Source organism: Pinus tabuliformis, chromosome 3_2, assembly GCF_031772625.1.
Source record: "Pinus tabuliformis cultivar Carrire ecotype Pingquan chromosome 3_2, CPIR1, whole genome shotgun sequence".
NCBI classification, from domain to species: Eukaryota; Viridiplantae; Streptophyta; class Pinopsida; order Pinales; family Pinaceae; genus Pinus; species Pinus tabuliformis.
Window position 1 is genome coordinate 303,832,548 of NC_142302.1, and position 23,143 is coordinate 303,855,690.

Consider the following 23,143-nt stretch of genomic DNA (forward strand, 5'->3'; position numbering starts at 1 on the left):
TAGGCAAAAGAGTCTGTGCACTCCAATGGCTTGGGGAATCCATGAACCACCCTGCCAAGCAAATCTGTTTTCAGGAGACTCATATTGAGCTCCTGCATTGTAATTCTCTGCTTAAGACATAATAAAATAAGGCCACCACTGAGAGTTGGACTGGAGATGTAGCCCTAGAGGATAGGGTGAAATCGTTATTAATTTCTTGTGTTCTTGTATTTGCTTACTGTATTTCTCTACTGTATTTCCATTTCAAGTGTCTGTGTATTTGCAATCTGATTGATCTGTTGCTTAAATAACATAGACACACACACACACCAGCACATGAGTCTGTAATACCTTTATTCAATAAATCTTTAACCAAGGTCACTCATAGGGTGATTATCAGATCAACACATATGATAACTTAGTATTCTCATGAAGCAAAGCCTCTTAGTAGCTAGATTAGATGAATGGTGTGTTTAAGCATTTGATTTTCAACCTTTTCCTTACCGCAGTACACAATATTTCTTTTAGTGTAGATTTCCCTTTTCTTTATTGGTAATCAAGCTTCTTCTGAATCAATAGAAGTTTGGTTTGAAAATCCTTAGTGGTCTATCACCAACTCAGCAGTGACAAAGAGTGGACCCATCACATTTACTTGTGTATACAACACTGTCACCTCCAAGTTTGTACGAACCTCGGGTTGATAAAGTAAAGTTGGTAGCCCCAAGAGTTGCAACATTCTTGCTTCAATAATAGTGCTCATCACTTATTTTGCACCGTTTCTAGGGAGGTGTTTGAGTAATATGTGATTTCTGATTTCTTTCTTCAATTTCTTATCTCTGACATCCTACTATTAGCTTCATTTTTGAAAAAACTAATTTAGTTTGCTTTCTTTTCCATTCTTCAAGTGAGATTTCATTCAAGCGGTTAGTTTTCATTCAGTAAATTAGTTTCCATTCAGTTGTGATTTCAATTCTTCAATTATTCTCAAAGCTTGAAAAAAAAAACACTCCTTTCATGCCTCGTAGGAATAGGGATGACTTAGGAAAATTTCTACCAAATACCCCCACTGCTTGAAACAACCAACCTTCCCTTTTCTTCGATGGCTATGAATTGGAGGACTCCTTAGGTGAACAACCAAAGAGATTTGAAGAGCCTACAGGGGGAAAAGAAGAAGGAGAACCCATTCCAACTAACCTAATGGCTGAAAATAGAAATGCCAGAGTAGATAGAGAAAGAATTGAGGGTGCCTTTCCTATCAGAGAAACTAATGGGGATACCAAGATGAAAAACATAATCCCCTCTGCTCTTCCTCATTTCCATGGCCTGACCTCAGAAGATCTAGACACTTTCTTGTTTGAGTTTGCTGTCATATGCAAAACTTATGATTACACCAATGATGAGCAGAAGTTGAAACTATTCCCATCCACTCTCAAGGATGCAACTTTGCGGTGGTTCATGGGTTTACTTGGAGATAGCATCACAACCTGGTCCCAAATGCAGTAAGCCTTCAACAACAAGTATCGAGCCTACTCTAGGTCCAAATACACTAAAGAGGAATTTTTTAGGATGACCTTCGGGCATGATGAATTCCTAGAGGATTATGAAGAAATATTCCAGGTTAGCTATAGAAGGGCGAGGTGTGCACTTGATCCTTAATCACTAAAGCTAGTCCTGCTTAGATGGGTAAGGGAAGATCTTCTGGATACCCTCAACCTGCTAGCAGGAGGGGACATCTACCAGCTACCCTATGAAGATATCAAGATTGTCTTTAGGAACCATTCTAGGGTAGCTAGGAAAAAGGGTAGGGGTAGTCAACCAATGGCCAGTCCATCCTCTTCTAATACATCCATCAAAGGTGAAATTGGAAATATGCTGGAAGATTTCAAGAGTGAAATGCTGCAAAACCTTGCCCTACAGATGGACACTATGCACATCAAGAGAAAGCAGGAGGAAGAAGAGAGAGCCTTAGCCATTTTCTTCCCTAGATGCATAAGGAGGCACTCTAGGAACGAATGTCCATTGAATCTGATTGAAGTCTACTTGGCCTATCAAGAAAACCACTCCACATACAAGTGCCCTTCTCTACCTAGACTAAAAGTTGTGTATCAGGGAAATGAAGGGGTGATTGAACAACTCTGCTACATAAATCAAATGATACCTCATGGGCCTCGGCCATACTAGTAGGGCATGCAAGGGTCATCCCATGCATATTACAACCCTAACCAAACCACCTCCATTCCCTTGGGGGCCCCTTTCTCATCCCTCCTAGTCTACACCTCCTCCTTGGTATTTTTCACCTCATTACCATTCCCAACCGACCAGCGAGTCATTTCAACCATATGTGTTACAGGGAAAAGTGTCTATTTAGAACTGATCTATCCCACTAAGGTGTGACAGCTGCCTTAGAAACAAACAGAGAAAAGCTACTTTTGTTTTTCCTTTATGAATTATAGATAGAGAGGAACAGAAAGATCAACCTCTATCTTGCGCCAATCTCCTGATTTGATCCCTCTCTTCTTTGATAGTCCTCAGCTACCTGCTCCCTTGCACGCCCAGCTTCACAAAGTACCTGTAAGATCACAGAAGCATAGCACTATACAAAGACATGGATCTATAATCATAAACAATCTAGGATCAGATGTAAATTGACCATACAAATGTAACAAACATCACTGATACAAAAGCATGGAGGAAAACTCAAATAGCTTTTATTGATAAACAAGAAAAGAGCCAGGAGGAGTTACAACTAGTTGTTCCGACCCAGCATCAACCTCCTAGCAAAGAAGCCCCTCTTCACCTCAAACAAAGCTTAGATCACCCAACAATCTGACGTTTGTCTCAAGAAACCAACAACAATTCCTTACAATATGCAAAATTCCAGCCTCCGGATCTCTGGGATGAGGGATCCATATATAGATATCTGTAAGGGGGATGAGCTAGCTTGTGATTTGATTATTGTCTTCTCTCTGATAGTTCTTGCTTCCACTTGGAGACTGAGGGCCTCTTACTCATCCTTGGTCGAATTCAGTGAGGCAAGTGTCACAGGAGAAGATTCTGGAAGCTTCCATTGCCTCTCCACCTCGCGGAATGACACTGCCATTTGTCATTTCTCGCCCATCACACCCCACAGAAGGGACTTTTGAAATGCAACACACCCTCTCAGTGTATTTGGGTGAGATGCAACGCACCTAGCCAGTGGAGCAGCTGCAATGATCCTGTTTTGACCAATTCTGAGCAGTTTCTCATGGAGAACTTCTGGGAGAAGCTGTAATCTGTTGACCTTGTTCCTTTAGGGGTTAGAACAACACTTTTAGGGACTTAGGAGCCCTTGGTTTATGGACATTTTATGCTTGGGGTTGTAGGGCCCAAAAATGTCTATAACAGTTGCCCCCTAAAGTATGAGGCCGCTAATCTTTTGGTGTCGGGTGAAATGCTTTATTATGAGGATCTGAAGTACTTTCAATGCTGGGAGGAGACCTGTAATAAGATACAATACAATACATTATCTTCATACTACTTTCATGATCTAGCTGAGGCAGGCATTCCCATGCTTAGCTTTATAAATTCATTTTCATGTACATAGGACAGACAATCATCTGATGATTCTGGTAGAGCCATAATCCTTTTGATAGGATGATTATCTGTGCTGCAATGATGTACATTTAATGTCTTTATCTCCTTGAATATATATCGCAGCCCGGATGGATGAAACTAGATCCGGGGTCTTCAATCTCGTCCGATCTTCACTCAAAGTACAAGTCGATCCATGTGAGAAATGTTCTGAAGTCGAACATGGAAAGACATCGCTTGATTACCAGTCAATGATGTAAACTGTTAACAAGCGCGAGAGGAATCATCGATAATGATAATGACCCTCAAGGTACTGCAGTACAATTCACGTGGTGTGAATAAAGGACTTGGCGTCAAACACCACGCAAAATCTTTCGGTCGAAGTCCATTGATGTAAACCTATCGCCGGAAGTGAGAAACTTGCCATTGAGGCATGCAAGCTTCAAAGTACTACATGGGGTGTCCCTAGATCAACTTCTTGGATAGTGAGCTGATGTTGACAAGAAGTGATCCGTCACAGGAGGGCCTTAATGAATCCCACATCAATGACATGGAACGGAGCAAATGATTTTAATGGAGGTGAGAATGATTTGGTGATATAAGGTTCAGGGTGGCGGTCATGAAAGAATGGAGTATAATGTATGGTAGTGGGTGAGACACAGGTGAATTCTTTGAATGACTTCTCTTGAACATATCGGTGACACTGATGTGATGGATTGGTAGCATTAACCCCAAATGTGGATGGTATGGCATGACCATGGTGATGTGACCGGTGAATGAAACAACCCAACCCGACTCGGACACGGAGTGGAAGTGTCATGTTCAAGAGCGACTTGCTACCAACAAAGTTTCTTTGAGTTTTCTTCCCAATTTTCCCCAGTCATTGCTGACCAGTACCTCTTTATTTTTTTCAAGCTTGAGGAGGATAACATATGCTTGTTCTATAATTTTCCCTTCGGGCAAACCCATCGCTATGTTTTAACGAGCCTATCGATAGTGAAACTCGTTCTCGTCTATAGACAAGTTTGTCGCTATTAATCTTTTTAACGAGTTTAACGACAAAGATAACTCGGTCCTTTTCAATTTTAGAAAGTCTGAAAAGGAACGTAAAGGTAACTCAAAAATTCCTTTTTTGTCATCTAATCCCTTAAGTCCGAAAAAGTATAAAACAATACAGAAGGGATGAATTTTCGATACTTTTAACGAGCCGAACAAAACAAGCGCTCGATCTTTTTGTGTAATAATCCCTCAGGTCCAAAAAGATTAAAATCTAGAGGAGGGATAGCACTTCCTATCCCTTTAACGAGCTGGTGAGGCCAATGGCTCGGCAATCTTTTCATATTTTACAAGTCAGTTGAAAAGAGCTTAAAGGAGACTCGTCTTTTGAGGAACGAGTGATAAAACGGGTAGCAGCTGATTCCAGGTAAGGTTTGGAATTTTCCAATCACGGCAGTGTCACAAGGATGGCTAGTGAAATCACTCTTCGCAGCTGTTCCTCAAAATGGGTAAAAAATCAAATGGAGGTGAATGATCGGCCAATGAAAAAGTGGAGGTGACGGTGCAAACACGACCAAGGCTTTAACGGTTGAAGTACTACATTCACGATGGTTATTTACTGGGGAATAGTTCATTTTTTAACGAGCTTAAATGCGGGGGGAAACATTTGCTCATGTCTTATGTTTATTTTTTAACGAGCTTGAACTATGTGCTAAAACTGCTCGATTGAATGGTCCCTTTTTATTTTACCATAAATAGCTTTGTTCTTTCAAAGATTGTACTGTATTTTCAAATGCTTCATCAAACTAGTCAGAAATGAACAATATATGCTTGAAAACGAGTTAGAACACTAATATTTTACTTTGAACTACGTAAAAAGTAATGAAAAAGTGTTTTTACCTCTCATTTTACCATTTCATTTGAACTTTGGTTTGTTGGAGCTTTGGAGGTGCTTTCCCCCTTTGATTTTCATCAGCTGATTTCGGGAGATTCTGTGGACGATTCTCGGCGCCGTCTGGACCAGGTAGGAGCTAAACCTGAGCTCTTCCATTTCATGGTTTCCATTTTACATTCTGAGCTTGATTCCTAGTTTTTCTGAGCCCCTGGGGTTTGAAAAACTCGTTCTGCTTTCAGCGCACCCTCTGTGTATCGAAAGGTGCGTTGAATGTTGGCCTGTCTAAAGGCTATCTGACATTCAATGCACCCAGAACACTGCTGTAGGTGCGTTGGGTGCAGAAAAGGAATTTAATGCACAATTTTTGATGGAAATTTTTCCTGTTTCTTACCAAAATCAGGATCTAACTCTTCTCTTGTTTGTTTTTCAGAGATATTTGGAGTAAGATGACCATTACATGGCAAGAACGTGAGCATGAAGAAGAGGACATGCTTGCCCTACATGATCCGGTTACAGTAAACGCACTGCGGAACTGTGGCTTGCTAAAGTTCTTCCGCATTTCTAGCATGAGACAGCAGATCAACTTACTGCAGTATTTGCTCGATGCTTGGGATCCTACCAACCAGGTTTTCTAGATCAGGGGCAAATCTATCCCGTTGACTGTAGTAGACATCTATTTCTTGACTGGCTTATCGAGGCGAGGTGCCCCCATCTCTTTATCAGGTTCGACCCGAGGAGGTGACTCCGTGAGAGATTATGTTCACCGATACTACAGAGAGGGATCTCAGCCGAGTAAAGACGGCAAGATCATCATCCATGATGTCACTGACAGGTCCCTCAGGACTATTCTGTTTACTTTTGGTAGGATGGCCGGTGGTGCGGCTCTTCATGTAGCCAACCGATCTTACATGCAGTATGCCTTGGAATGCCTCCAACTGAAGGTGTTCAACTGGTGTGACGCAGTACTTCTTGTGATGAAAGAACAGTTGACCAAGATAAAGAGCGGGGGCTTGAAGAACTTTGGGTATGGTTCTATTTTGACCACCTTTGCCTTGGAGAAGATACCACTGATGCAGCCGCAGTATATTGCACTCGATTTACCTTCTCCTACTGAACCACGTATGCAGAGATGGGTTGACCATATGTCTAGGCATGCTGGTCAGTCTCAGATTTCATTTTCTAATACCTTCTTCAGGTGGTTTGATCGTCATGAGATGGTTTATTCTGAGTATCCATATGCGGGTATGGACTTCCGGGGGTGATCCAGATTTAGTACTGCCGGATGGCGAACAGTGGGGCGCCATTGGTAAAATCTTTGACCATATTCCTGTTTATCATTTTTTATTTTAATTTCCTTGTGCTTTATTATATCAAGACTTTAATCAAACTCATGTGTACATGCAGATGTTGGTCCTGTTCGTCCAGTAGTTCGCCTGAGAGTACCAGCTGCTGCCCCAGCAGGAGAGACCGTTGGAAGGGCTATTCTTCGTGACCTCGATGTGGCCGAGTCTCTTACAGCATTACAGGAGCAGGTTGAGGGCCTCACTCTTGGTATTCCAGATGTGAGGACTGATGAGCTACCTTTGAGGTTACAGCGGGATACTACTGGTGTGCCAAGACGATGGACTCGTCTCTTATGCATGATCGCACAGGGTGTGACTTGCTATCACGAGCATCATTAGACTAGGGTGCCCCCTAGCAATTTGAGTTTTTGGGTCACTTGACCGATTTTGTCTTGGTTACAGAACATTATGTGTAAACCATGAATAGTTATATATATATATATATATATTTTTGATTTTCGGAGTTTTATTTTGGTTAAGTTACATGATCCACATGCAAACATTGATAGTATGTTTTCTTTTATAAATGTTGCAAATGTCTATCTAACACATAATTTGCTAATGAGTCAGTTAATGTGTTTAAGTTTCTGGAAATGTGTTGATATTGAATAAAATCAAATTGTCTTTCCAAAATCTTAACCCTTAGGAACATGCGATAAATAGCTGGGTTTCGGACGGAATATATACCCGTGAGTTGTAGTATTACGAGTTGTGAGTCTAGCCTGACAATTAGTCGGCGTATACCATGTGTGATGGCATCAGAGAGAATTTCTATCAATGCGCTATATTCAGCGATGTTATTTGTTGATCGACCAATACATACCCCTCTGAAACTTACTATCTTGCTGCTTGGATCAAAAATATCCCAGGCTACGGAAGATAGGTTCCGCGAACTACGACTCGCTCCGTCGGCATATCCAACACATGACTCCAATAGGTTTGACATCTGCAAAAAATGTAAAAAGTGGATTACTTGACCAAAATAAACACTTTAGCGAAAACAAAAACATAACAAAAGCATACAGGTTACCATTACGCATAGTAACGCTTGAGGTACAACCCATTACGAGGTTGTGCCAGTGGAATTCCATCATAATCCATTAACTCGTAGGCTCCTTTTGATAACACTCGTTTAACAATATAGGGGCCCATCCATGAAGACTTAAATTTACCTACCCCCAATTTATCGGATTCTTGGTCGTAAAGCAAGACCAAGTCACCTTCTGAGAAGACACGGGGTTTGACATTTTTGTCGAACTGTGCCTTGACTCGTTTCTTATGGGTTTCGTTAGCCAAAGCGGCATCATGATGGGTTTCATCCAATTGGATTAATTCCAAGAAACGAGATTCTTCTTCTGAAGTTCCGGGGAGGAGATCAATTGCGAGTTTGAGAGACGAGATTTCACACTGGATTGGTAAGACTACTTCCAGACCATATACTAGTTGGAAAGGTGTAAACCCAGTTGCATTCCTTACCGATGTTCGGTAAGCCCACAAAGCTGAGTACAGAATTAGGTGCCATCTTCTTTTGTGAACTCCAATCATCCTTTGCAGCATGCGCTTTAGGACCTTGTTGATTGCTTCAACTTGTCCATTGGCTTGTGGATAATATGGAGTAGAGCTGTCATGAGACAACCCTAGTTTGGCAGCTAATTCGACCATCATGTGATTGTGAAAATGCAATCCATGATCTGTGACTATAGCCTGTGGTACGCCGAATCTGGCGACTACATGATTGAAAAAGAAGAGGGCAGCTGTTTCACCAGTATTATCTAATGTAGGCATCGCCTCGGCCCATTTGGTAAAATAGTCAACTGCGACTATGATATATCCATGCCCCCCGGTCGAGGTGGGGTTACACGTCATGAAATCGATGCCCCATTTGGTGAATGGCCCAACAGCCACTATTGGCTGCAGAGGTGCGTGTGGTCTTCTGGTTTTGCTATCGAAAATTTGACAAGCATGGCAACTTCTGACTGCGGTTATGCAATCTTTGAACATTGTTCGCCAAAAGTATCCTGCTCGTAAGATTTTTTGCACTGTAGCATATCCAGATTGATGCCCCCCACACACGCCTGAATGACAATCATTCAGGACTTTTTTGGCCTCCTCATGGGTGAGGCACCTTCTCAGAACTGTATCGATACCACGACGGTAAAGTGTATCACCGACGATCATGTAGTCTTTTGCTTGGTATCGAATACGTTTTTGTTCGGAGTGGGAGGTGTTTGGCCTGTATTTTTGGGTTTGGAGATAAATTATTATATCCCCATACCACTCATTGCTTGAAGATATCAGAAACAAATTTTCTTCCATGATTGTTGCTTCGGATGTTTCATCGTTGGACGACGATGGGAGATCGCATAATAATTCTGCGAAAACTAGAGCTTTCTTCGACTTGGATTTTACAAATTCCAGATCAAACTCTTGTAGGATTGCTATCCATTTTGAATATTTGTCCCCCAACAACTGTCGCGACAATATATAAGTCATGGGGTTGCAATCTGATAGAATAGTAGTTTTCTGAAAGAGGACATAGTGTCGGAATCTCTGTATCACTTGAACAGCTGCAAGTGCTAGCTTTTCAACGTAAGAATATTTTCTTTCTGTATCATTTAAGTTTTTACTTAAATAATATATAGGATGTTCAATTCCATCGACTTCTTGAACTAAAACTATTGCGACGGTCGTATCCGCTACAGCCAGATACAGGTTAAAATATTTTTGATAATCAGGAGTGTACATTAATGATGCTTTCATTAGTGATTCTTTTAAAGCATTAAAGGAAGCTTGCGCAACCTGATCCCAGACAAAGGGTACTTCCTTTTTCAAAAGACGTGTATAACCTTTAGCAAGTTCGGCGTAATTTGGAATGAACCTCCTCAAAAAGTTCGCTTTCCCTTGGAGTTTCTGAATCTGAAGCAAATTCGAAGGTGGAGGCAAATTTATGATTGCCTGGACCTTACATGGGTCAAGACGAATCCCGTCCTTCGAGACTACAAATCCAAGCAAACGACCAGAACTGACGCAAAATACACACTTGTGTGGATTGAGTCGTATCTTGTAGTGTCGGCAACGTAGAAATATCGCTCTTAAATGCTGCGGGTGATCAGTCCACTTTCGCGAATGAGCCGGTAGGTCGTCGAGGTATGGTTGAACGATGTTTTTGATATCATGGAAGGCATAATTCATTGCCCTCTGAAACGTCGCCCCTGCGTTCTTCAAACCAAAGGGTAATTTTTGATATGCGAACGTGCCCCACGGACAAATAAATGCAGTCTTTGACTGGTCTTGTGGGCGGATATTTATTTGATTATACCCGGAGAATCCATCCATGAATGAAAATATTTCACATCCGGCGCATTCATCAATTATCTGCTCAATGAAGGGTGTAGGGTAGTTGTCTTTTGGACAAGCCTGATTTACATCCCTATAATCGACGCACACTCTAATTGTTCCTTGTTTTTTCATAACAGGGACAATATTCGATACCCAATCGGTTAGAGGAACCGGGTAGATGAAACCAACATGGAGAAGTTTTTCAACTTCTGCCTTAATGGCAGCAACTTTCTTGGGGTGCACCTGCCTTAGCCGTTGTCGTACTGGTTTGACATCTGGATACATCTTAATTACGTGTTCAACGATACTCGAGTCAATGCCTGGCATTTCACTGTATGACCAAGCAAAGACATCTCTAAATTCGCGAAAAAGAGCGTTATATATTTCCAGTTCTGAAGGAGAACAACATTTGCCAACATAAATATTCTCTACAACATCTGTTTTGGTCGAGATATTTATGGCGATAGTCTCTTCAATATTGGACAAGTTTCGCTCGGAATCCACCGTGTTTACAGTATTTGATAGGAAATCAAAGTCTGAAGGATGATAAAGGTCATCTTGAGTATCTTCTCCACAATCCGAAAGAAGGAACGATGGTGGGAATCATTCCATGGTGCTCCTTCAATTACCATTGATTGGACAATTCCTTCGTCGGTGACATGCACTTGCGACCAAGGATCTGAAGCGGTACCATATTCTTTAGACCTATCTATCCAAACGCTTGATGAGCGTTGATTTGGGTTTGCCTCCCACGCTAGGAACATTGATTGCTACAATATTTCCGTTGGGCTTGGGGGTAAAACCATTGCATGATCCATGTTTATATCGTTTTCTGAGATCTTTTTAGAAGATATCATATTGCAGGTTCCTATCGACGCTACTTCCGCCAGGTTGATTGGAGGTGGAAGGGCGAAAGTTCCTATTAGTATAGGATCTTTTAGTAGGCCTACTCTGATGTTTTGAAGCGAATGGGGGCTTCCATGGATCATGGGAATGCTTCCTGTAACTTGAGAACCATTTGGGAGGCAGTTTTGTTGATCGACGATTATAATCCCTCCTTGAAAGGGAAATTCAATATTCCTAAAATAGGTCGACACAACAGCAGCCATAGCATATATCCATGGTCTTCCTAGTAGGATGTTGTAATCAAGATTTCCATCGATGACTTCAACATCTATTTCTACTATTTTACCTCCTAGTTCAACTTTCAAGTTACTTAGAATACCATATGGGGTATATGTCTTTCCATCGAATGCTTTTAATGTCGTCGAAGATCGCAACAAGGTTGGAGATCCTAAAGTTTTCCAGCAACTCATCGACATAATGCATGTAGATGCCCCCTCATCAATAATTGTTCGATGAACAGTTTTGTTGAGGGATTTCACTTGAACAAGGAAAGCTAGTTGAGCTGGTAATTGAGGATCGTATCCTTTATGATCGAAGGATACAAGATTGGAATCCTTTGGGTCAATCCCACCAATGGCTGATAATAAAGCCTGCCTTTGGGATGGGCAATTCTGCAGTACTTCAAGAGTCGACATAGCGGATGGCGATTGGGCCAAATCTTCCACTATATTATAATGCTGTGCCACTCTAGCGCGGGGATTAAATGTCAACTTGTGTACTACTCCCTTTGGCAGTTTTATTTTCAATTCAGGAATGATGGGTGGTGCAACTTCTGTCGAAGTTGTTGTCGAACTACTAGGTTGATCTTTATCCTTGTTCTTCGACAGCTGTGGATTCCCATAATCTTTGTTCCTTGTCGATATCAAAGCATCATTTTTCCGTTTTAAAACCGACAACATTAGCACTTGAGACAGGGAAGCATTTCCACTTTCAACCAGATTTGTTCCTGGATTTGGAAACGGATCAGTTAACACTGCGGAGGTTTTCGAATTCTTGAAGAATTTCTTAAGCTCAGCCCTGTGTGGACAATTTGCGGTCCAATGATCCTCATCGCATATAAAGCATGGATTCTTTGGATTCCTATCTCCAAGAGGGTTTGAAGAAGATTTCTTAGGTGATGATTCCTCCTGTTTCTTCTTCTTCCCTTTGCCTTTCTTCTTGCTCCCTGGTTGTTTGGTTTCTTTGCCTTTATTTGTTGATACGTCATTTACTTCCGAAGCAAGAAGTTCATCTTTTGCATTTTGACTTGAAATCTTATGGGCCTTTTTAGATGTAGCCTTCGTCGATTTCATGTCTGTTGTACCAATCACACCATTGCCGGCATGAGAGTCATTGTTTGATTTAGGAAGAGGAGGAATTGAGAATTCCGGTCTAGGGGCGTCAGGTATTTTGTCGTAGAGTGTGCCGGACTGAGTGTAAATCAAGTCCAGATATTGCGCACGAGCAATAACTTGCTCTTCCGTTATGACTCCCCCCTTTGCCACATCTTCCGTGATGGAAGGTAGTAATGACTTGATAAACCATTCAGCTAGGAGCTGATCGGGGACATATGTTTTTACCATTCTACGACGACGTCGCCACTCATGTATATGATCAGATATGTGAGTGGCCGTTGTCTGTTTGAAATTGGTAAGAAGTTCTGTTCCTATTTTGTACCTTATTGGTAACTGAAAATGGGTTAAAAAGGTTGTGGCTAAGGTACTGAAGTTGTCGAACGAAGCTCTAGGCAATTCGATGTACCATTTTGCCGCCGGACCCGTTAACGTCCTTTGAAAGAGGCGAAGTCTTATCGAATCATCATTCAGGGTGTTTGATGAACACCATAGATGAAAGGTCATCACGTGATTCAATGGATCTTCACCCGGATTTCCATTAAATTTAGGAATATCTGATGGAAGTTTATGTGGAATCACTGGCCACCAAGGGGCGTAAGAGATTGGATCGTTTGTTAACCTATTTAAATCAGGTAACTCTAAAGTTGCCACAAAGGGTAACTGTTGATTCAGGTTAGGTGAAGCATACCCAGGCTAAGATGGGATTGATTGAGCAATTGGTCTTTGCATTCCGGCATAATGCATTTGATGCTGGTATGTTTGGTAAGGTTGGTGGGCATGACCATTGTAAAATGGTTGATTTTGACCGTTTTGAATGTACGGCTGTCCACTATTAGCAAAGATTTGTTGCTCAGAACCTTGGTATACTTGTTGGAATTGCGGTTGTTGGTATTGCACCAACCACGGTTGTGAAGCCATGTGATGTTGCCCGATACTAACAGTTTGACCAAGATGAGGGGTAATCGTACTCGTCTGAACCTGTGTCGTTCCACCGGTCGGCGATTGTGGTTGAGTCGCAGGGTCAAGGGGCTGTTGCATTACAACTTGAGAAGCCTGAGGTTGGCATACAACAAGCAGCGCTTGAACTTGCGACACCGTCACAATAGCTGGCGTAGTTGGGATATTTGACATAGGTAAGCATTGTTGCATCGAATATACAACTCTTGGTTGTTGAGGTAGTATTGGTACCCAACCGCTTGAGGTAATTCCAGTATAACCTGAATGTTGTTGTGAACTCCCGTATGGATATCCTCCCGGAGGGGATAATGAAAGGGTATATTGCCCCCCATACGATGGTAATCCAGAACTCAAGGGAATTGTTTGCCCTTAGGGGCCAGACTGCCCAAATTGACCTCCAAATGGATCAATTTGTTGAGACTCAACATAAGAGTTTCTGGATATTATTCCGGATGAACAAACAGGAACGGACCATACTGTCGAAATAGCCCCTGAGTGGGCTCCTTCTAGCGGTTGAGAGCTAGTCGGGACAGATGGTATACCGATGAACATTGTTGGAGTGATAGCAGGGAGTTCTGCTGTCGCTGTGTCAAACGACACAGTCCTAGATGTTGACGGTTGTTCAGACATTTGTAGTCTATCCAAAAGATTACCTAGCGATTCTACAGGAGCTTCCGCTGGTGGTAGACTAACTTCTGATGAAGAAGGATATAGAGTGATCCCGACTCCAAATTGCGATGGAGTACTTGTTGGAGAATCTTCTACAATTTCTTCTATGGCAATCAGACCAGGTGGAAGGGGAAGACCGTTAGGTCCGTACAATATTTCTGGTGTCGAAGAAGGTATGGAATCTGCAACGACAGATGTTTGAAGAGCAAGACTCTCCGAACCGGTTGTAGATGGAACTGGTTCGGTAACACAAGTGTTTACTCTCATACTAGGATCAGTATCAATATCCTTCTATGGCTGCTAAACTTCTTCTGTAGAGGCAGGGATTCCAGAAATGTTTGGAGTAACCAGAGTCTCTGATGTCATTGGAACACTTGTTCCAACTTTAATAGGAGATTTGGAACCGGTTAAACGAGTTCGCTTTGTCCGTACTGGCTTCGATTCCGGAGACAAAGACGGTTGAATCGTAAGCCTCCGCGAATGACGGGGTTTCAATTGACTTTCTTCCACGATTGCGGATTACTCGATCAACTAAAATAAAGGGGAAGTATGTTTCCGAATTAAATGAATTTTAGACGCTTTGACACAACTTGTTTTTTCAATTTTTAAGAGTCGAGAAAAAACAAAAGATGACTCTAGTCTCCTTCGATTTTTAATAAGCCTAAAGTGACAAGTGCTCAGATGGACCTTTTCCGTTAAGGAGTCTGAAAAGGAATGAAAGGGACTTCTCTGGAAATCTAGGTAGAGGGAGTACCAAACCAATCGCAAAACTACAGAATACTTTTTACGGTACGACAGTCAATCTTCCTGAATGCTGTGTTCAGTGCATTGCGATCGATAGGGTGGCAGACACGACTTCCTATGGATAAAGGATTAAGCCTACTGGGGTCTCCCAAAATATACTCGACGGTGCGTGGGAGCACAAGTCCGTACTGGCACTTATCGTCTCAAAGTGGAGGAATCACCCAACCATCAGTGAGAACAACAGTTACCAGGCTTTACGACGCCAGAATATGTCTCTAGCCTAGACTTCTAAATGTTGTGCGTTAAGTTCCAAAGCATTGTTAGATTCATTGAATTTATTTTAAGTTGATCTTGTTTATGAAGTTTGACTTTTGGGTTCACCACGAGATGTAGATGTAATTCCTAAAATGTAATCTAAGATGTTAAACAAACTTTTTATCTCCTTTATGCAATGAAAATCCTAGCTACTAGGGAAAAGAAAGACAGAATCTTTTCACAAAGAGCAAAGAGCACACTCTAAATGCACTTTCCTAAATCAAGCCAATCAGACTGTCTATATGCAAATGCACATGCATGTATTTGTTTTTCGACTTTCTTAGTTTATGAATGCTAAAAAGAAAGTTGATGCACAAATCTGAATTTCTTTTCAAGCGACAGATATAAACAAGTTTCTTTTCGAAATCAAAAAATGGAGATGATTACAACACCTTACGATTTTGAAACGAATACTTGTTCTCAACACTAGAAAATTACAAATTCAGACCAAAAGCAATAGTAACAGGATAATCGACCATCAACATCAATCAAACTCTTTCTGTTATATACCTAGGGGGGATAATATGGGGTACCAAGGGAGGTACCCAAGGTAATAATGTAATAATGAGATGGGCCATAGTAATAAATAAGATGGTTAACCCATGTCATGTAAGAGACCACAAGTAGTTAATAATAATGTAATGGGCCCATGGTATTAGTTGATGGTATGAGGGAACCATGGTAATGACCTATGGTATTATATGTAGGAGGCCTATATAGAGGCTAGAGACTCCATGTCAAGGAATATAGTGAAGGATTATTGTATGAACAGGCATATGTCTTGTGGAGTGCTATCCTTCCTTAAGGAGTGAATGTATGGTGTTGCCCTACCCTAAGGGTTTTGATAATAAAGAAGAATTTCTATTTATTTCTATCTTGTTATTCTTGGGTTATTTCTATTATCATAATATCTTTGGGTTATATCTATAACAAGTGGTATTAGAGCTATTTCATATCAGATCTATAATATTTCTGGGTTAGATCTATAACAAGTGGTATCAGAGCACTTTCTTGGGCACAAAAGTGGATTTTTTTTTATTTTTTTTTTGCAGGGATTTTTGGGTGGCGCGTTTGCAGATCAGATCTGTATGTTTTGGTGCAATATCTGCAAAATCTAATTGTAGATATGTATTCTTTGTGAAAAAATAACCGATTTCAAAAAAAAAAATCGGTTGAATCGGAGTTCGGATGAAGGAGATATCGCTGATCTAAAAATCAGTGGGGTTGCAGACAATTTTTCAGGGCAGCGAGTTTGCGGCGCAGATCTGGACATCTTGGTACACGATCTGAAAAATATAATTGTAGATCTGGATTTTTTGTGAAAAAATACCCAAATTCAAAAAAAAAAAATCAGTCGAATCGGAGTCCGGATGAGGGAGATATCGCTGATTTAAAATCAACTCTTTTTTGCAGAAATTTTGGTGATGGCGGGAGAGTAGCAGCGTAGATCTGAAATTCTAGTGCCTGGATCAGGATTTTCATCACATGGGCAGCTACAGAATGATTGTTCCATTTCTGAAAACAGGTCATAATAAGGATTCTGAGCAATATTGACGAAATTGTGACAATTTCAAATTTTCGCCAAGTAAGTGAATTTTTCTCAAACCCTCTTCATGGAGGCTCTATGTTTTACAGGAAAAGAAAATGGTCTTACTATTGAAGAATGCATAAAAACACACAAGTTATTATGGACACCTCATTGGAGAACTTTTATAGTGTTTAATTTTAAAGATGAGACAGCCACATGGTGGGGATTACTTAACCAAAAGAAGTATTCCGACCTGCCCGATGAAGAATTTGAAAAATTACTTTTAGACAGATGGTCTCATGCCAGAAAACAAGATAAAGAGAAACATGTGGGGCTATTTCCTACTGGTATATCCTTATTGTAGGTTCATGGATTGATTTAGAAAGAGAAGGTCATTGTTTCTATAAATCCTAGTTGCAAGCATAATTTTCTCAATGTTAATTTGGCAAAAAAATTTCAAGTCCCAGCAAAACATATTGAAAATACACAGGTTGATGATAAGGATGTTCAAATTCATAAGGATTTGAAACTTTCTATGGATAAGTATGTGTTTCATGGTGATTTTTATGCTTCAGATATGGATAACATGGATGTTGTTTGGGATACCCTTGGATGGAATCAGTGGGTACTATAAATATTAATGTGCAGAAGAAATTCCTGAAGATTTGGTATAAAAAGAAGAAAATTACATTACAGGATATTTCCATTAATAAGCAGGTAGAGTCCAAGGAGGCTGAAGCAGAAGGTGTTCCAGAGTCTGACATATTAGATGATGAGCTAGTAATGATAGATAATCAAACACAAACAGAGGCTGAAGTAGAAAAGGTTACAGGTGCTGATACATTAGAGGATGGTTCAGTGGTTGAAGTCATTGGAAAAGAAGACACCACAACAGGCACCACAGCAGGGTGAATTAAAGAAAAAGACATCGTGGGTTAAAACTTCAACATATCATCACCCACATCACCCCGCAAGACAACCATCAATATGGAAACCAAGTAGTCACATGACGGATAGCGAGGAGAGAAGATCCACCCACTACACATCAACACAGAAGAGCTGCCACGGTCAACTTCCATCTCAAGCGAGCGAGGCACCAACAAGATCGAGGGTTCACCTTTCTCTTAGATGGCTAGATGCACGTGCATGGTATTAGTGGACTACTCTTTTGAGTAGATCTTATTATTTGTGTTCTTCCCATGTTTCGGGGACAAAACATGCTTAGGGGGGTGGAATGTTATATACCTAGGGGGGATAATATGGGGTACCAAGGGAGGTCCCAAGGTAATAATGTAATAATGGGATGGGCCATAGTAATAAATAAGGTGGTTAACCCATGTCATGTAAGGGACCACAAGTAGTTAAGAATAATGTAATGGGCCCATGGTATTAGTTGATGGTATGAGGGAACCATGGTAATGACCCATGGTATTGTATGTATGAGGCCTATATAGAGGCTAGAGACTCCATGTCAAGGAATATAGTGAAGGATTATTGTATGAACAAGCATATGGCTTGTGGAGTGCTCTCCTTCCTTAAGGAGTGAATGTATGGTGTTGCCCTACCTTAAGGGTTTTGATAATAAAGAAGAATTTCTATTTATTTCTATCTTGTTATTTCTATTATCATAATATCTTTGGGTTATATCTATAACAAGTGGTATCAGAGCTATTTCATATCAGATCTATAATATTTCTGGGTTAGATCCATAACACTTTCCTAGGATTGAAATCGACACTTGCGATAGTTTCAAATCAAAGGGCGACAGTACGATTATGCTACTTTTGCAAAGGAGAATTGTAAATGAATCAACAAACACACAAAAATATCTACAGTTCTTTTGTACAAAGGAGGCGGAATAACAGTAAGGAAAAGGGATTTCAAGCAGACATATATTGATCACAGGCAGCAAAATTCAAGAATAGAACTAGAAAGAATGAACCACAGGAGCCACAACTGCACAGAGCTAGTCTGATCAGCTCACCTGTAACACAGAGAATCTGAAATGCAGTGCAGGTTGTCCACTCGGGAAGTGCGCTGAAATTCAGAATCTCTGAACAGTACCTATGCTAGGCCAGAAATGAGACTCTTTTCGGGTTTCGGGTCACAGTTTACAGTTCAGTTCTTGGGTTTTGGCCGAGTAAAAAGCAATCAGTAATGCAACAATCAGGGGTAGATCTAAGGAGGATCTAAGAGCTATCACAAGGGCAATCAGATAGTTTGTGAATCAGTTGTTTAAATCATAAACAGATCCAGTAGATGGATTGAAGTAGTAGTTGTCTACTTTGCATTTGTTATGGCAAATGCAGTTCGAATGCTACTTGTAAGTTTATGAAATAGACAACAAAGAATGATAAACAAACAAACTAATTAGCTCCCCTGTGGAGTCGCCATTTTGTTACAGGGAAAAGTGTCTATTTAGAACTGCTCTATCCCACTAAGGTGTGACAGCTGCCTTAGAAACAAACAGAGAAAAGATACTTTTGTTTTTCCTTTATGAATTATAGATAGAGAGGAACAGAAAGACCAACCTCTGTCTTGCACCAATCTCCTGATTTGATCCCTCTCTTCTTTGATAGTCCTCAGCTACCTGCTCCCTTGCACGCTCAGCTTCACAAAGTACCTGTAAGATCACAGAAGCATAGCACTATACAAAGACATGGATCTATAATCATAAACAATTTAGGATCAGATGTAAATTGACCATACAAATGTAACAAACATCACTGATACAAAAGCATGGAGGAAAACTCAAATAGCTTTTATTGATAAACAAGAAAAGAGCCAGGAGGAGTTACAACCAGTTGTTCCGACCCAGCATCAACGTCCCAGCAAAGAAGCCCCTCTTCACCTCAAACAAAGCTTACATCACCCAACAATCTGACGTTTGTCTCAAGAAACCAACAGCAATTCCTTACAATATGCAAAATTCTAGCCTCCGGATCTCTGGGATGAGGGATCCATATATAGATATCTGTAAGGGGGATGAGTCAGCTTGTGATTTGATTAGTGTCTTCTCTCTGATAGTTCTTTCTTCCACTTGGAGACTGAGGGCCTCTTACTCATCCTTGGTCGAATTCAGTGAGGCAAGTGTCACAGGAGAAGATTCTGGAAGCTTCCATTGCCTCTCCACCTCGTGGAATGACACTGCCATTTGTAATTTCTCGCCCATCGCACCCCACAGAAGGGAATTTTGAAATGCAACGCACCCTCTCAGTGTATTTGGGTGAGATGCAATGCACCTAGCCAGTGGAGCAGCTGCAATGATCCTGTTTTGACCAATTCTGAGCAGTTTCTCATGGAGAACTTCTGGGAGAAGCTGTAATCTGTTGACCTTGTTCCTTTAGGGGTTAGAACAACACTTTTAGGGACTTAGGAGCCCTTGGTTTATGGACATTTTATGCTTGGGGTTGTAGGGTCCAAAAATGTCTATAACAATATGCTCCACCACAGCCTGAGTGGAATGCACCACCCCAAGGGTGGAGTTCCCCATATAACAATTCTCCAGCTTTATTGCCTTCACCAACTACTCAACCATGTCTTTTACACCCTGCTCCACCTAAGCAACCTCAGATGCTTGCCTAGCTAAATCTGAACCCAAACAATAGACAGGCACAACAAATGTAGAGTGGAGAGACATCATATCATGCTTATGCTGTGGAGACTCAGGAAATCAACCTGAGATCTAGGAGAGTATTCCTAGACAACCAACCTCCACCTCCACCTAGGGAGAGTGAGGAGGAAATAGAGAAAAGCATACATAGAGTAAATCATCCACCCTTTCCTAAGAGATTAACTCAACCAGTCCAGCCTACCCTAGAAGAGAATGAACTTCTGGGTGAATTGAAAAATCTATGTGTCAAAATTCTACTTCTCCAATCCATAAAGGATGTACCTATTTACAACAAGTTGATTAAGGAGAAGTGCTTCAAACATCCAGGGAGGCGAAAAAGAGACACCCCTACCATTAATGTCATTAGACAACTGACTGAATTAATGTTGGGGCAGGTAATTTTCCCAATGTACTTGGACCCTGGAAGCCTTGTAGTAGATGTGCACATCAATGGCACCATTGTCCCACACACTTTGATTGATCTTGGGGCTGCCATTAATGTAATGACTAAGAACACCATGCTCAAGCTCAATCTCCAGGGTTCATTGAGAACGACCACAACAATCTTGCAACTTGCAGACTGTTCCATAGTGACCCCTAAGTGTATTTTGGAGGATGTGATGGTCTCCATTGACTCTTGGGAGTACCGTGTAGACTTCCTAGTTCTATATCATAAGGCCAAACATACTGGTTATCCTCTCATCCTTGGGAGGCCCTAGTTAGCCACTGTCGATGCCTACATCAGCTACAGGGCTGGAAATATGACTATAAAAAATGGGCATATGTCCAAACAGTTAGTCCTGTACCCTCCTGCTCAACCATCTCTAGAACATGACTTACCTTTATGGTTGGAAGAGGAGGAAGAAGATGAAGTCTACTCAACCCAACTCTATACCTTAGAAACAACCATGGGAGGAGGACAACTGAATGAAGATGATTTGATTGAAAACGTACTCAAAAGTCCAACTCCCAACACCTTGTCCTTAGAGGAAGTAGTAAAGGAAACCCAGAGTACCCATCATATTGATCTAGGCTTAGCTGATTCAAACCCTACCCATGACAAAACCATAGAATTTGGCCCTGAGAGAACTTTGAAAATCAACCCATCTCTTTCAGTACACCAAGAAGAAAAGTTGTGCAACATGCTAAAGGAACATTTGGATGCCTTTGCTTGGAGTTACAAAGAAATGAAGGGAGTGCACCCCTCGGTGTGTACTCACCACATTTATATCAAAGGAGGTTGCAAACCAGTCCGACAACCCCAAAGGAGAATGAATCCATCTCTCAAGGATATAGTCAAAGAAGAATTGCAAAAGCTACTAGATGTAGGATTCATTTATCCTATCTTGGATAGTTAGTGGGTCTCTCCTTTGGTGTTGGTTCCAAAGAAAAATTCGAAGTGGAGGATTTGTGTCAATTATAGAGAGTTAAACAAAGCAACAAAGAAGGACCACTTCCCTCTACCTTTCATTGAAAAAGTGCTATATGGCATGGTAGGGAAAAAGTTTTTCTCTTTCCTAGATGGGTTCAACGGGTACAATCAAATCCAGATCAGCCTGGAAGACTAGTATAAAACCACCTTCACTTGTCCTTGGGGTACTTTCGCCTATAGTTTCCTTCCTTTTGGCCTATGCAATGCCCCTGCCACTTTCCAAAGAGAAGTCTTGAGTATCTTTTCCAAGCTAGTCCATGATGCAGTAGAAATTTATATGGATGATTTTACACCCTATAGGTGTGATTTCCAGAGGCTCTGTCCAAGTTAGGTAAGGTGCTGAAAAAATACATTGAAATTGACCTGTCCCTTAGTCCCACAAAATGTGAGTTCTTGATGACTGCAGGGACTGTTCTCAGTCATTCAATATCCCAGAAAGGACTGCAGGTGGACCGAAATAAAATAGCCATCATCCAAAGGCTCCCACCTTTGCAAAAGTAGAGAGATGTCAAAAGTTTTCTAGGTTTAGATGGATACTATCATAGCTTTATAAAATAATTCAACAAGTTAGCTTCTCCTTTATTTGGGTTTTTGGCTAAAGACTCTGAATTTTTATGGTCAAAAAGCTGTCAAGAGGCCCTAGACACCCTGAAGGACAAGTTGACCATTGCACCTATTCTCTGAGGTCCAAATTGGGCCCTTCCTTTCCATATACATGTTGATGCCTCTCACAAAGCCATAGGAGCAACTCTAGGCTAGATATATGACACATTACCTTATGCCATTTACTTCATCAATAAGAATCTGTCGAAGATCGAACTGAACTATACAGTAACTGAGAAGGAGCTCCTAGATGTTGTGCATTCATTGAAAAAATTTAGGCATCACATTATAGGTTACCAAACATTTGTACATACTGACCATGCTGCAATTAAATATTTGATGAATAAACCTGATGTGAATGCCCAATTATTAGATGATTACTTTTATTACAACAGGTTGATCTTACTATTATTAATAAGCCTGGCAAGGAGAATGTTGCTACAAATTTTTTATCCAGATTAACTTTATCTGTAGGGGAGGAAGAAATGGTTGATGATCAGTTACCAAATGAACACTTATTTGCCATTTCAGTTCTCTCTCCATGGTTTGCTGACATTAAAAACTACTTGGTGTCTGCACAATTCCCACTGAATTTTTCCTCCAAAGAGAAAAGTAATATTGTGAGAAGAGCGCCCCATTCACTTGGATTGGGGGCAACCTCTTCAAACTAGGCCCGGATCAAATTCTGAGAAGATGTGTTAGGGAGGAGGAAGTATTTGACATCCTTCTGACCTGTCATGATGAGCCTTGTGGAGGTCACTTTGCAGCCAAGAGGACAGCTTTCAAGGTGTTACAAGCTGGGTATTATTGGCCCACTGTTCATCAGGATGTGAGAAGGTATACTGTCAGTGTGATTGGTGCCAAAGGATGGGAAAAACTAATACAAGGGATGAAATTACTTTGCAACCTCAAGTGACTTT